The sequence below is a fragment of the Triturus cristatus genome, chromosome 5_1 (genome assembly GCF_964204655.1).
Source record: "Triturus cristatus chromosome 5_1, aTriCri1.1, whole genome shotgun sequence".
Lineage (NCBI taxonomy): Eukaryota > Metazoa > Chordata > Amphibia > Caudata > Salamandridae > Triturus > Triturus cristatus.
In genome coordinates, this window is record NC_140587.1 from 774,090,567 (window position 1) to 774,107,171 (window position 16,605).

Sequence of the window (16,605 nt, forward strand, 5' to 3'; positions counted from 1 at the left end):
AAATTCTCTCGCTGGACTGAGCCCCCAGGTGCCAAAAGGTCTTTGAAGCCCAGTTACCCATCACCAAACTGCAGGTATTATCTTTGCAAGAGGTTTGAGGACCTGCAGGTGGCATCTTAGTGCTGTGATTGTGTTGAATCTGTATTGTCTTTATCCATCCTCATACCATTCCCTGATTTTGTGGGAGAATATATGACCTTTTCTCTATTGTCAACTGAGGGATTCAAGGGTTCTCCTATTTGCCGAGACTGGTCCTCATTAGTCTAGAACCATATCATTCATATGTCTGCCCTTTGTAGTTCCAAAAGTATCACAACTTAAATGCACAACTGGACACTAATTCTAGATTTCAGTTAGTCAGTTGCTCCTGGGTATCAGCTGGATGTCTACTAGGGGTGGGCGTAGATCGCATAGTTTCGTGTAGCGGAATCATGCAAAATTACCCCAAAATTCCACTAGATTATGCGGAATTATGGCAGAAGATTAATCGTGCATTTAGCTCATTATTTTAGCGCAAAACTTTCCCCTTGTGTCCAAAATGGACGCGAGGATGCAATTTGCGCTAAGAAATAGTGCTAAATGCAACAGTACATAAACGGCAGCCTAAAAAGCCTCTCCCGCTCACTAAATGTGCTCTTATGGGAGGCTTTTCCCCCCCAGATTACTCTTAATTATGTGAGCGTGCATATTTGCGTTATTATTGGTAATTCCGCATCAAACAGTACCACAGAATTACTGAAATTACTGCGATTACTCCGGCGTACTCAAAATTCCGCAGAGACCTAGTATCTAGGTTTCACTGCCTTCCAGATTTTTCTATCACAACCAACCTTAATCTTATCTATTTTAATATTCTATATGATATGTTTTAGGGGGTTTATAACCTTTTTTTGATTTGACAAACTTTCTTCTGCCTTTGCTCAAAAAGGTCATTTTAGTTATCCAACTGAAATGTAATTGTACTGGAAGGCTTGGGACACCAGTGATAAACAAGAGCGCCCACCACAGATTCGGCATTTTAACTGCTGATTGCCCCCAGATGCATAGGAAAAAAATGCAGGCGGCATCATAGTGGGGTTAGGAGAGGCAAACTGATAGTGTTATCTTTTGTAGAGAGGGGGTGAGGAGTAAGTCATATAATGGAAGGTAGAACCTTATATCTAAATCTGTGTATCCCTTTAAGGCTGAAAGGGGCTTTTTATTAATTTTGTTTTGATCCTGCATACTGCTGGTGTGTATTTTCCATAGGAACATGGCTCTTTGATCACTTAATGAATTGAAATATACTCTCTACAATAGAAGCTGCTTCTTTCACAAGATGTTTTTAAGATGCTATCCACGTCTTTGCTCTTAGTTTTGTTTGTTCTGGGAGACTCTATTAAATGTGAATGGCAAATGCATTGCATTGGTAGCTGTCAGTTTCCCAGCCACAGAAGCAGTATCAGACCCTCACTTTATTCTTTCCACTACAGTGTTTCCCACTGCCAGGTGATGTGTGTATCTGCCATAAACCCAGCAAGCCCTATCACTTTCTATGAGATACTCATGCCAGTGGCCATATTCCTTTGGGCTACGGACCACAATAAATAAAGAAGGGTGCAACAGCAATCGGCCTGCCATCTTGGACAAGGATTGGTTTTCCTTAATCTCCTTCCTGACATAGCTCAACGACAGTACTTCCTCCCCGTGTATGTCCTAAAGCTTGGGCAGTCATTACCCAGGGGACCAGCAAAGGGTGTCATGCTACTGGCTTCTGGTCATGGTGACTTTAGGCAAAAAGAATCTTCCAAGTACACAATGCTACAATTTTAGCTGTGGTTGTCTAATGTATCTATATACATGTATCATCATACACAATGTTCAGTGAAAATGCTGAGACACATCTCTACTGCCCAGTAAGTAAATGTACTTCTCATTTCTTAGATTAAGCTGTTGAATTAGAAAATAACCTTTTCCCACCGGGCCCTTACACTTAAAGAGATTTTTGCAACTGTGAAATACCACAGCCTCAAACTAGGCACAGCATAAACAGATCTCCTGTTTTATACAATGGGCACACACTCATAGATTGATACTTTCTGCAACTTCTTATTGGTCTCAGAACCTCTAAAATTGATGATAGCAGAGTGCCAAAACCATAGAACTGCCTTACCCATCAACCTGTGTGACAATAGAAAGGTCAGTCTCCAATGTATTTGACATAAAGTTCCCTATCTTCAATAAACTCACCAGTGCCCTTAATGCCATCAACCTCTACTTCTGGTCTGACTCTCCACTGACAAATACACGACATTGACATCAACAAAGCACAGTGTTCCTCCACCCACGCTTGCTTTAACCATGCTCAACCTTCGGGCAACAATAAACTGTGACCTACTCAGACTATTCAAACTATTCTACCCATGTTCAATTTATGGAACAACTACTCTTGCCAAACCATATTAGCCTTATAGGTCTTATTGACCCCACGCACAGTCACCTTGGTAACTGCGACTACTTCCCAAAGTCACCCTCACCCTGCCTACCAAAGATCAAATCCTATTAACCTAGTCATTAATACTAACTCAAAGATGGGAGCTCCTGGAACAACGCGGCCAGAGCCACGCATTCCGGGACACCACAAGCGTAAGCACGCATATGTGTGGTTAAAGCAGATGCGCTCTAGTGTTCGGGATGGGAGGGGACTCAGGGAGAAGCATCGGAACAGGAAGCTATGGACGCGGGCAGGTAAGTGGGACTGGGGCAAGGTCTCTGGGTCGCTTTCGGGGGGAGAGGAGGCTGCTTTCAGGAGGGGGGTCGGGGTACGTTTGGGAAAGGGGCAGGTTTTTAGGGCTCAGGGAGGGGGTTGGGGTACTTTTTAAGAAGCGGGCAGATGTTTAGGGGTCAGGGCGGGGGGGTTGGGGTGATTTTAAGGACTGGGGTTGGGGGGAGTTTTTTAGGAAAGAGGTGGTTTTAGGCCTCAGTGCAGTGGAAGGGGTTGGGGTAGTTTTAGGGACTGCGCGGGGGATTGGTGATCGGGGTAGTGCATGTTAAGGAGCAGGGTTTTAGGCCTCAGGGCACGGGGGAGGGTAGTTTTTCAGGGCAGGTTTTGGGCCTCAGGGCAAGGGGGTAGCAGATAGGGGTTTATTTATTCAGGGATTATGGTGGGGTGAGGGAGGTCGGAGTAGTGGCATAGTTAACCATGCATACCTCCTTACCATACATGCCTTTACAATGAAATTGCGTCGTAAAGGCATGCGTGGTAAAGGAATGCATGGTTAAGACGCATTCGTGGTTCGTTCTGTGTGGTAGAGGCCTCTATCATACAACCACTCGAAGACAGAACCTGTCCGGTTTGGAGCAACCCCTCCGATTCCCAAAACTCAAGAGAATCTGGTTCACACGCAGGAATTACCAAGTCAGCCTTCTCCCTTCAGACTACTCACAACACCCATGAACATGTGACAAACTTATCTCTTGGCCATTATCATAAAAGTTGACTAACTACATTCTTTATTAACTAGTCTAGCCATCAGACCCTCTCTAACTTCCTTAATACGAGACCCGCTTTGCAGTATACCATATGCTAAACAAAGGCTCCCACTTCCACTGCACCAGGCACCTTCCCTCGAGGCCTTGCCAATTCCAACCCTCTTGCTCTTACCACACCAATCTATCTAGGATCATCTGACCGGAGTCCACTTGCCATTGCTAGATAGTGAAGCTCCAAACACAGCCTTAGATTTGTCCAATATAATACCCACAAGACCATTAACATCTCAAATCCCATTGTTCCAGGACCAATACATTTCAATTGATGAGCTCTTCTTAACAGTATGTTAATTGTCTCCAATGCTACTTCCCTAGTGGTTCTCATCGAGGCCATGCCCTTAATTGCTTTCTACTCATAGAAACTTGCCACAGCCCTGCCTTGAAACTTGTATTCAATCTAATTCTATTGCAAAGATATAACATTCTATCTCCTCTCACAGTCAATAATATTGGTGGTGGAGCTGCCCATACAATCATAGAGTCCCTTAAATCCAAATGGATGAACTCAAATGTGATCCCTGGTTCTTGGAGTCCCAGGGACGTCAGAGTTTACAGACATTTACCGTTGGTGTCCTGAGGTCACGGTAATAATGAACCCTAAATCATGAAGACCAAAATTTCTCCATAGCACTTGAATGTCAGTAGTAATGAGGCAGAACAGTACAAGGCTTAGTCAAGGAAGTGATATAGGTTTTCCCCTTAATAATGCATTGTCTCGTCAGTGCATTACATTAGAAAACAAAAGTATTTTGAGGAAAAGTACATAAGTATAAACAATAAAAGTATAATATACACAAAATAATGATTAATAAAGAGAACCAGAACTTTGCAGCTCCTTCCTAAATAGAGATGTGACCAAAAAGCTATCATAGTCTTTGCACACTAATTGCTATATTTTGAGTTTACCATGGCGTGGTGGCCATTTGCTGTTTAATTAGAATGAATTTGTAAGCGTGCCTAACACGTCAGACCGCCACAATCGGCACCATGCTTCCTCAAGCACTGTGGACCCACAAACAGTATCTTAAATTTCAGTCTCTTAAAAAATACATTTTCAAGGCTGAAGGTCCTCTCTTACTACTCTTTAAAGGCAAAATATAGGTCTCTATTCATGCTGCTGTGATTGTATTTCAGGTGCTGGTGCTATGTGCTCAAGAACCAAGGAACTGGCTGTGTATCGTCTCCCAAACAACAAAATGTCCAACAAGATTTGGCAAGACCGGCGCTCAAGGCATATAAATTTGGAACCACTTGTGAAGAGGTTGGTGGTTTTGGAGTCAGGGTGAATTCCTCATACTACCTATCTGTATCTCCAGGCCAGAGGATGAACTTAAGGCAATCCTTGAGACATCTGGAGGCAACTGGGAGGTGCACAGAGACTTGCCCACAGTACAGATCGCGTTAGGATAAGAAGGCGCACTCTTTTCAATAGCAGGTGGCGATGGTTGTTCCCTGGGCCCCAGGTGATGCAGTCTGTGGAGTCTATGGACTTATTGAAAACTTGTGAAGCTGGATGGTGGGTGGAACCTCTTGTTCCGTAGCTGTGGTAGTCGTACAATGGCTCCCACAATTCCTTTTCAATCAGCTGGGCTCTGGCAGGTGGGCAAACCACCTGAAAGGCATAGACCAATATCCTCTGCTTGCGCAGGACAAAGTCAGCAGAGTGTCCTCTTTAGTCTAAACCAAGACTTTCCCCGACACGGAAGGATAGTAGTCAGAAACAAAATGTTACCTCCTCTCTATTTTTTGTTCAATACATTCTATTGGTTTTTATAATACAAATCAATATAGAGGAAATGAGGAAGGAGAAGAAAAAGATTCAACCTCCGACATCCGACAGGTGCATAATGTGTACAATAATGTGGCACATACAGATACTGATGATAAAGACATAAAATAACAACAGACATAATTCCAGTACATAAGAAGCGACAGAAGCATTTGACACCTGGCTATGTGCATCAAATAGAACTGGATGAAGTGAAACAAGTGGAACTATCAAGTGTACACCTTTTGCGAATGTTTCAGTGTTACTTGTGTGCAGCTACTTTTTGAATGATGAGAAAGTTGTGGCAGAAAGTATTAGTCAAGGGATCTACTACCTATGGTATGGTCAGGGCCGACGAACATGGGCACCTTTAAATCTCTAGGGCATCAAACGAAATAATTCCTGAAATGCATCCAGTAGGTATGCTGAGAACGATACAAGATTGCCAGAACTAGTATGTTCTGTGGAGAGCAGTGTACGCTGCACATTAGAAATGCAAAATCTATTAGGAAAATGATAATGAAAAGTGCAACACCAACAGAGTCAGGGCCGGCTTTAGGGCAGTGCGACCGGTGCGGTTCACTGGGCGCTTAACTGCGGATGAGGCACTGTGCTCTGCAACAACTTGGGATTGGGGAGAAGAGGGGACTTTTGCCCGGTGGTAGTGAGAGAATCCAAGGAGGTGGTCATGTGGTGTGGGAGTGCCAAAAACGAATGTCGCACCAGGCACTACCAGCGCTAAAGCCAGGCCTGAGCAGGGTACAAAGCTTACGGCATTACAGGTCCCTGGAGTGCAGAAACCGATGCTAGCATGGAGACTCCAACAGAATGAGGAAGACCTGGCAGCTATGTTGGAGAATTTGGTTTGATAGCACTTTATGGAAACATTTGTTTGAACCACAGTGAAGAAGATTCTTATTTTTCTTGCTTGTTGAGCACTCGAGTTCTGAGGCGGCTCCAAGAGTGGGCTAAGGGGTAGTGTGCAGGCGAAGGCTTCCTCTTTTCGACTTAACACTTGAGGGGTGGTCAAATTTTTTTTGCAAAGGCAGGCAAAACGTGTTTAGAGGGAGTGTAAGGCAAAAGGCTGCATTGGGTGTTTAACTAAATGGTGGCGTAGTCATGGATGTCATTTAGGGGTCGCCAGGGGTCGCTGCTGCGGCCCCTGGTATGCCCCTTGTGACCCCGGCTACTGCCTTTGCGTCCCCTAGAGTCAGCAGTGGCAAAATCAGTGCCAGGAACAGAAGCAGCTCGTCCTTATTGACGTATTTGGGGCCTTCACTCTCCTTGTTTTTTGTCAATTTTATATTATACTTATAGCGAATAATATTGCATTATTTGCTATTAGTTTAATAACAAGCATTGGCATAGCCAATAGGTCTCGCCTTTGGGACCTGCTGCATAGCTAAATACTTAGAAGGTCCCAAAGGGGAGACCTATTGGCTATGCCAATGCTTGTTTTTATTTTGTTAGGCAGAGGGAGATTAAGTGATTTGCCCAGTTGAGCGTTCCTGTCGAGACGCGAACCTGGTTCCCCAGCTCCAAGGTCGAGCGCTCTAGCCGTTAGGCACCTTCGACCTATTGCACATCCTATTGCTGTTACATCATGTAAGCTGCATGGTCATGCACTCTGACGTTTCCCCATTACTTGTCTCCTGCTAATATTTGCCACAGTAAACATGTAACCTCTCGGTAGGTACAGCGCTCTGAAATCCGACTTTGCGATACACAGATCGATACCGAAGTACAATACATGCAGTGGCGTAGCAGCATTTTTCGACGTTTCTTGTGGCTCACGCTTCAGGACTTGGAAACTAATTGCTGTAGTTCGTCAGACTGTGACGGAGGCCCCTGGGGGTGAATCTGGTTTTCCCATTGGTTGCTACTAGTTTTCCTCTCCTACAATGGACAGAGATTAAGACAGATGTATTTAAAAGTTCCGGTCCAGCTGGCTCCAAGACGGCTTCTCTGAAAAGCTTGCACACTAAGTTGAGCTCTGTTATTGCTGGAGCAGGTCCCATATTATTGAAATATTTTAAATAAGTTTCAAGTTCATTGAGCAGTTTTTATTATATTTCCAAAGCTTTTTAATTCCTTGTATGGTTTTCAGAGCCCATCATTGGAAGACAGCTACTTCGTTTTTTTACGACGGAGAAACCGTTCAGAAATCAAAAGCAGGGTACATCAGAATGCCTGCAAACGTGGCTAACATTCTGGATGAAAGGCACCCTGTTCCTGAATTTAACAAGCGCGCGCGCCTCGCGCTGACAGGAGGCAGCAGGGGGAGGGGAGAGAGGAGGGGGCCTGCGCCTGTTTCGCTAGTGGGAGCGAGCAGGAACCATATGTTTGTAATTAACACATGGTTTGAAAGCTCGCTCCCGCAAGGGAATCGGCAGACGTGCACGCGTTGCCATTGGAAGCAATGCAACGCGTGCACGTTTTTGCCCGCAAAGCAGTGCCGATGGCAAAAAGTCTTTTTCCTATGCAGCGCATGCACGCTGCGCAGATGAGACCTAAAAACTGGAGTACAAATAGCTGGAATATGACTTTCTCTGGCAGCTTAGGTAAGTAAAAAAAATGCTTTTAAATGTATGCATGTTTTATGCGTGCTTGCCGTTTTGGGTGTTTTTATGTAAGAGTGTGTGTGTATGGGTAGGCAGACTGTGTCTATGTGTGTGTGTGTATGTGTGAGTACGTGTGTATATGTAAGCGTGTGCTTGTGTAAGCGTGTGTATGTGTGAGTGAAAGTGAAGGTCAAAGGGCATGTGAAGTCACTTCTTCTACCCCAGGCATTTTGGTTAATTGACGTCCAAGGGGGTAGTGTAGGTTTAGACTGAAGTTGAAGTTGCACATATTAGGGCAGTATGGCTGGAGGAGAGGGCAATCAGTGGCTGGGGCTTCACAGATCCTGAAGGAGGTAAGCTGGTACACCTATTAACTCATGAAGTTCTTAATGAAGCCTAGATGGAAATTAAGTCCATGCTGGTGTGGCGGGTTGCGTGGCAGCAACAATTTTAGCTTATTCACCCACCATACCGGAGGGTGAAAAGAAATCGAAGTGGCAGTAGCTGGAGGTCTGAAAGGGCAAGAGAGTGCTGGTAGTAATGGCAGAGGAGAGGGCAGCAGAGGTGCATGGCGTGGAAGATGAGGACATCGCCTACCTCGCGAATGCAAATGCAATGAGAAGGAGGGTACTAGCAGGACTGACTGAAGTTACTGTGGTGTCCCAAGTGGAGGTGGTTAGGGATGACATTAAGGTGGGGATGCGGCAAGAGGCAGGGTAGTCTGGGACAAGGTAAGAGTGAAAGTTCAAGCTCACACATGCACAGTGGGCCATCAGTAAGGAGTAGATTGCAATCGCAGTTTGGCAGCTGCCAAGTGTGGCAAACGCTGCAGGCTCCCTTGCCACTACCACCAGACCTGTTTGGCTCTCCTTACATGCCAGCCTCCGCCAACTCTTTTTGGCTTGACCCTGTGGTGTGGCAGATGAGCAGGCTACTTGCTGTGCCACAACACCCCCTATGCTACCAGCCTGGACCTAATTCGCACCAGGCTTCCTCAAGCACATGTTGAGCGAGTAGATACTACTGGTCCACACCACTTAGAGCCCATCTTCACTTCTTGTAAATTTGGGATTTAGGTGGAGTGTTTTCCTGAGCAGTTGTTAATTATGCGATTGTTGTAACAGGGTAGCCCACCAAGGTATTTTGTTAAAAAATTGTTTGGCTGCTGAGGGGCAGGTTTGTGGCGTGGGTGTCTGTATATGGTTGAGTGGGTTGGGAGCAATGTAGACGGGTGAAAGAGGGTTCCTCAGACATTGGGCTAGTTAGCTGGGTGGCTGATTGGTCTGGGGGGTGCTTAACCCCTTGAGTGCCCCGCCCTTTCCACGCCCTGTGCCGGGCGTTTCGTTAGCGGGCGGGGCTCATGACGAGATAGTCTCGTCATGGGCACAGCGCAACCGCGGCCCATGACGAGACCATCTCGTCATGGGCACTCAAGAGGTTAAAGCTTCATATTCTGGTAAGGAATGGATGGGAAAAGGACAAAAAGTTTAACGGGTCAGAAATCATGGGTAGATGAGGAAATGGAAATGATGATAGGAGGCATGACAATTGGTGAAGTCAAGAGGACAGGTGAATTGTATTAAATGTGGTTGGTTATAAAGGGCTTGAGGGCCGGTTTGGTGGTTCAGAGCACTAACGCTTTGCGCACAAATCTGTGTTTGGCGTTAAGGTTACAGGTCCGAATTCCCGGTGGGCTCACTCAGCCTTCCATCCTTCTGATGTCAATAAAATGAGTATCATTGAGTTGGGTAATAATAAGCATCTGCTATGTAGCGCCAAATTGCCCTACGGGGTGAGCATGTGTTTTGCAAAAACACAGTTGTGTTGTGTTAGGAAGGTACTTTGTGTTAGCACGGTTGGGTGTTTTTAGGATGTACGGGCTGTCGATATTTATTTATTGTAAGCAAACGCCTGAGTCGTGTCATCAGCAGCTGCGAAACTCAGTGCAGAACAGAGCACCTCTTTTTATGTGCTTGCACTTTTAAAAGCGCATTCATATATCCCTCTATTTCTCTGAATGAGTGCATTGTATTCAGATGGCAACATCTCAGAACAGAAAGAGGCAAACACTTCAAAGCTGTGCCATCTATAAATCATGCTTTAACTCTGAGAAATGTCGGGTTAAATGAATGCAGCGTAGACTAGTGGCATAGTCAACCCCCACTTTAGCAGCTTAAGCGGAACCAAAACATTAATTTGTTATTTATGGTTTTCTTCTGTTTGAAAGTCTATAGACAAAATGCTCATAAATAAGACCATTAGCGAATAGCAAGACAGACGGGTGTTGGCAATGGGCTGACATGTACATTTAAGGAAATAGAGACAGAGAAAATGATGAAAAAAGGAGACAATGGATAATAGCAAATAGATAAAGTAAACATGCAAACGAAAAGTGAGAAAGAAAAGGTGAGCATGAAGAAAAAATGGGTAGATAGAAGAATGAAACGAAAGAACAAGAGGACGAAGGAAGGGTGATAGGAAAGAAGGAACAAAAGACGAATGTAGGATGGAAATGTAAAGGGGAGTCAGGATGAAAGAAAGTGCATGCAAGGATGGAATGTGAAAGGAAGAATGGAAGAGTGAAAGGGTCAATAGATTGAAGGCAAAAGAATGGACAGATGGGTGAAAGGATGGGGGAAGGGAGAGTGAACCGATGGATGGGTGAAAGGATGGAGGATGGCAGAGTGAAAGGATGGATGGGTGAAAGGTTGGAGGGTGGCAGAGTGAAAGGTTGGATGGGTGAAAGGATGGAGGAGGCAGAGTGAAAGGATGGATGGGTGAAAGGATGGATAAAGGCAGAGTGAAAGGATGGATGAGTGAAAGGATGGAGGATGGCAGAGTGAAAGGTTGGATGGATGAAAGGATGGAGGAAGGCAGAGTGAAAGAATAGATAGATGAAAGAATGGAGGATGGAAGAGTGAAAGTTGGATGGGTGAAAGGATGGAGGAAAGCAGAGTGAAAGGATGGATGGGTGAAAGGATGGAGGATGGCAGAGTGAAAGGATGGATGGATGAAAGGATGGAGGATGGCAGAGTGAAAGGAAGGGGGATGGCAGAGTGAAAGGATGGATGGGTGAAAGGATGGAGGATGACAGAGGAAAAAGATGGATGGACAGATAAATAGATAGGTGATGGATGTAAAGGTGAATGCACGGACAGATAAATGTATAACACACATGCCAACAGAGCCGGTTCATGTGGTAGGCTCCTGATTTCTTAAGCCAAAATCTGCCTTATTTTTGCTGCCTCCTGCCTGAAATTGCCTCTGCTTCAATGAAAGTCAATGGGGAAAATACAGTCCACCGATTTCTTTTCTCAAAATGTTCTAATTTCAAAATGTTGGCATGTATACTATTAATAGACGGATAGGTGAGAGGGTGGATATATAGATGAATGAAAGAGGATGAAAGGGTGAGGGAATCTCTTCTGAGGAGAATTAGGTTTGTGATGCGGTATCGTTCAAGTACAGGCGCATGAAAACAGGCGAGCAGCTCTACGATGTGACACCAACAGCTTTCATGATACGGTCCTCTTCTATCACAGTAGCCTTTTACACCCAGTTCTGGCGTTTGACAAAGTTGTGCTATAATGTCTAAAATCACCCTACCTTCCTCTGTGCTATGCTCAGTGGCAGTGCACAGCGGAGCTTGCGCTCCTGGGGCTATACCATGAAGAGCCCGCTGGCTCAATGACGAGTCCTCCTGTGCTTATTTTCTGCTTTGAGGTATCTAAAGTTCATACATAGAACACGGAATTTCTCCAAATTAGTGCATTAACTGCAGACAACACAAGTTCGAAACTGTGACAGTGAGCAAAGATTGCCTCGCTCTGTTTCCGCCTTGTGCTGTATACCCCTCAGAGCTTATTTACAAGCCTTTCGTGAAAAAGTGACTACCAGTGGGGCAAGGGGCTTGTAAATAAGCCCCTTCATGTATGAAGCCAAAACAATTCTGAGTTATATGTCTGAACTTTAGACACCTCAAAGAGAGGATATAGTGTAACAGCCTGAGCGGGGGACTTTGGAACTGGGGAACCAGGTTCAAGTCTCCGCGTCGGTTCAACAGCCTGTGATTCTGGGCAAATCACTTAATCTCCCTGTGCGTACTAAAAATGAATGTATCTTTGTGTGCAACGTAACTGGTGCTCGTGTAGAGCGCTCTAATACCTTCGGTGCGAGTACGCGCTACATAAAACTGCAAAAAGGGGGGGAAAAAGCAGAAAAACAGACCCTCGGCTGTGCGCGGAGCGAGCGCAGCTTTTCATGCTGCTGCCCCAGGAGTTAATTGGTGACCAGCTTGTTTAGTGGCTGCGGTGCTACCTACACGAGTGTCCTGTCAGTGTCTGCACATAAGTCTCTCACCTCATTTTAGTCACACTGACACGGTAGCGTCGATCTGAGACTTTAAAGAATTTGAGTACAGTTTATTTCAAACGGAACACTTTACTGCCACATCATAATGTTATTATACAGTTAGGACGCGAGTTTGTAAGGAGAACAAAACAGTAGCTAATAAAAGTTGAGTGAATAAAAAAAAATTGTCCTTCCACATAGCAAAAGATTGTATGTATATGCACAACACCTTGTCATGTACAAGTAAAATTCTTCATTTGAATTGACCTGGGAGTTTAGGAGGCTAGAACTAGGGTTAGCAGAACGTCCGGTGACTTGTGGACCTGGAGCCCTAATGAGAAGTAGGCGTGCTCAAGTTTATTGCCCGGGGGCACAACTTTAGTAAGGAGAAAATCCAGTGTGTTATGTTCATTATTACAAAAACGGAAAAAATGGTGAAAAACGTACTGTCTCTATTTCTGAAAAGGTGACATGGCGCTCGCTAGACAGCAGGACGCGTCTACAAAAGTGAAATCTCCGGATTCGAACCCCAGCTCACTCACCGTACTTGATGCTAATCTGACGGCGCTTCTGAGGCTGGAGGCTCGAGGCTGTTTGTCACGTGCACAGAGAGGGGTCCAGGTGCACCTTCAGGCGCGCTGCAGGGTAGGCTCGCGAGCAGCTCTCGCGCAGAGCACGCAGCCACGCACCAGCTTCACCTAAGGCACCTAGCGCGCGGAATGAATAACCTAATGTGTTTCATTCAACTGGCTGGGCAGGTTTCTGCATTCTGCCGAGCATGGAATCATACCACAATTTGTTGGCATAACAGACCGGTCCGACCGGTTTCCCTTCGACCAGGAACCCGTCCAACCAGTCTGCATCAAAGGCCAGCTCGACATGCTGCGTCTCAGCTCAGCTAAGCTCCATAGACAGAGAGTGATTCACGCCTCTGTCAGCTCCCAGCAAACAAACGGGAGAAAATGTTGTAGCCTCCAGCAATCTAGTCGAGGGCGTGAGGACAGGCCTGTTTTAAAACCAGAGCAAGACAACTCGTTGTTAGAGCAACTGTTGATCTACAAGATTTGTGTTATGAAGTTGAACATCTACAGGGGTGCAACACCAGCCTCTGCAGCCAGTAGTGATCACGAGATCGGCGACACAGCTAGCCCCACCAATCAGACTCCCTCTTTATTGACTCCTGGAAGTACTTTTGAGTGTAATGAGGGACTGTTAAACTCGCCAGACAAGTCAGACTAAACTTTTGCTCGGGAACAGAACTCACCTTCTTTGCGGATTACGCCGCCACCGCCAAGAGTCACGGGGAGCCAGTGAGCCAGCGAGTGCCAGCGAGTGCAGTTTGTAGCGTCGCCGCCCCGGGACTTCAATTCCCGGCTGCCCCAGCGGCGGCGCGTTATCCCGACGCAGCGCCAGGAGGCGCGTATAACTTACGCTGAGGCCGGCGGAGCAGGGGGGAACAGAACTCACCTTCTTTGCGGATTACGCCGCCACCGCCAAGAGTCACGGGGAGCCAGTGAGCCAGCGAGTGCCAGCGAGTGCAGTTTGTAGCGTCGCCGCCCCGGGACTTCAATTCCCGGCTGCCCCAGCGGCGGCGCGTTATCCCGACGCAGCACCAGCGCCAGGAGGCGCGTATAACTTACGCTGAGGCCCGCTTTGCGGGACGCGCCGGGCGAAACCCGGGCCAAGGGCGGGCCCGTTTTAGCCCGTTCTAGACCGGACAAGGCCGGGACGGGCCTGGTCTCTTTCACGCACCATCCAAGTTAAAGGTCAGTTCGTTAACAACTTTGTCTTGCACTATCTGTCGACGCTAGGTCAAGCACTATTTGCATATATAATGTCTGCATCTCCACCAACCTGCACTGCCAAAAATATGAGAAGGCCTACAGGAGGTGCGTTAATGGGCACTCTGGATAATTTTTTAGTTAGAGTGTCCTCTGCCCTTGCCAAGGATATTGAACTCACAGAAAAGAGACTATCCCTGGACATCGCCTTTGAGAAAAGATCCTCCCTGGGCAGGATAGCCGAAGCTCGATCTCCGGACTTACACCGGAGTAAGACTCAAGATTCCTTGGTTTTAATGTCATCCGTAGAGGAGGGGGGGGTGCAGGGATCACCAGGGCACTCTGAATTAGTAAGACCTATGACCAGTGAGCCTCCTGGTACTGCCAATGTATCGGTAAAGTCCACAGATATACTTACCCCTGCTGTGACAGGTGGCATACGTCATGATAAAATTAAAACTCGGTCTACCACTAGCTCCAAGGCGGTGCCGCCTAAAGGTGAACAGGGTCTCTATTCAAAACGGAGCCGTATCAATAACAAAGTTCAGACCCCCGGAAAGAACAAAAAAACTAGCAAAGTTCACCCCGCCAACAAGCCCGTAATTCAAACCGGAAGCACTTGCTTTGCCAGTGAAGACACATCTAATGCCCCCTCTGATGAACAGATCATTACAAATGAAATGGGCCCATCTTTCTGGATAAAAATGGAACATTTGATTAAGAAGTCCTGGGCCCCATTTACTGAACGGTTGGACTCAATTGACTCTACATCGACATTATGGCATTTCAGGAAACATGGGACACAGACCATAATTTTTCTATAGATGGGTATACACATTTTTTTATCCCTGCTAAACAGGCACACTATGGTAGAGCACAGGTAGGGTTAGTAATGTTTTTTTCCCTAAATATGAATGGCTCATTAAAACAGATTGAAGCGAGCTGCCATAATTGTTTGGCAGTGGAGCTATCCCGTCCACATTTTGGGAAATTATTACTGGTTAACTTTTATAGTTCTCCCAATAGTGACTGTATAAATCAATTTTTATCACGCCTAGAGGACTTTTTAATCGCTTATCAAGCAAATAATCCGTGGGCTGAGGTTATTGTTATGGGCGACTTCAACATTCACCCATGCGGACAAAATTGTATCTTTGACAATTTAGATGGTCCGCCATATTCTGCCCCTTTACACTTTGAACATACGGAGCAAGGGGAGACCCTCGAGAAACTTCTGGCTACCACAAATCTCTATGAATCGGGATGCATTAATGGAGGCCCGAGGGTAGCTACCTTTAATGGTACGGCCATTGGTACAATTATAGACTATATTTTTATGACTGCCGCAGTCCTAAGCAGTGTTGTTTCTTATAAGGTGGGGTTTTCTGTTTTTAGTGATCATAACCCTGTAATTTTAGAAATGGCCCAGGGGGCCCCAGGGGGCACAACTAATACTGACAGTGTCTGAGCATATGGCTATCAGTCGAGAGGTGACATCAAAGGATCAAGGCAGGAGATTGAAATGGTCGAAAGTGATCCCAGAAATTTTTGTAGGGGAAGTTCTGTCCAATACAGAGAAGGAAGTTAATATCTGTTTGGACATTGACGCGCCAAATACACTGATTATAGAGGCTTTTGAAATCATTTGTAAACAAATCAGTAGTAAGCTGACGAAGCAAACGCACCCCAAATCAACTATCAGAGGGAAAAGATGGTTTGATAAAGACTGTACTAGGGCACACTCTGCCCTTCTTAAAGCATTAAAGCAGTGCCCCAGAAATATAGAGTTAATTAGGGGGTTAAGGAAATCCTATAAACAAACCATTCGGACAAGAAAAAATCAGATCAAAGACGAGGCATGGGACAAACTTCTGTCCCTGGAGGTCCTGAGGGATAGTGGAAAATTCTGGCAAACTATTAATGACCCTTACTTCTCTAGTGAAGATAATTCACGTCTTGATTGTAACATCCAAGATGAGCAATGGACTGCCCACTTTGAGAAAATATATGGCAGTCAGGGGGCTGAGAGCCCACACGAATATATCTTTAACTTGGAATCACCGTCAGTAGTTGTCTTCCAGGAGAGTGAAGTATTTAAAGCAATAACGGAGACCATGATAAATAAAGCGCCAGGCCCAGATGGGGTCCCGGCGGACCTCTATAAAAGCTATCCAAGATTCTGGGCAAAGGTACTGACTAATATTTTTAATGCCTCAGGCTCAAATATAATGCCCGTCTCTTGGTCAAAGTCCATTATTATCCCGGTATTCAAAAAAGGCCAAAGAGATGATCCAGCCTGTTACAGGCCTATCTCCTTGATAGACTCTGCTGTGAAGATTTTAGGCAGAGCTATATTAGCTAGATTGACAGATCATTTTGAGGGGAGGGGGATCCTTTCTAATGCTCAATACGGATTTAGAGCAAAAAGGAGCACATTAAATCAATGTCTTAATCTACAGCTCCTTATCAGTAAGTATACTGTTGCCAAAAAGGGGTCCCTCTACCTGGGATTCATGGACCTATCAACAGCTTTTGATCTAGTCAATAGGACAAAGCTGTGGCAAATTTTAATAGATATGGGGATTGACTGTGCTTTAGTTAAATTTCTTGCCGA

General features: G+C 45.6%; 1 protein-coding gene and 1 long non-coding RNA gene across 2 annotated transcripts in view; one reads left to right on the forward strand and one right to left on the reverse strand.

The window, feature by feature from the left end:
• Window positions 1-12,959, reverse strand: part of RBBP8 (RB binding protein 8, endonuclease) — a 513,323-nt gene extending 500,364 nt beyond the window's left edge. The window contains exon 1 of the mRNA XM_085605771.1: window positions 12,753-12,959. The gene's annotated coding sequence lies outside the window, so the exon portion shown is untranslated. The remainder of the gene's footprint in view (window positions 1-12,752) is intronic.
• A 323-nt stretch (window positions 12,960-13,282) lies between these two features.
• LOC146831461 (uncharacterized) overlaps window positions 13,283-16,605 on the forward strand; it is a 32,040-nt gene continuing 28,717 nt past the window's right edge. The window contains exon 1 of the long non-coding RNA XR_014961293.1: window positions 13,283-13,976. This is a non-coding gene — a long non-coding RNA (uncharacterized LOC146831461). The remainder of the gene's footprint in view (window positions 13,977-16,605) is intronic.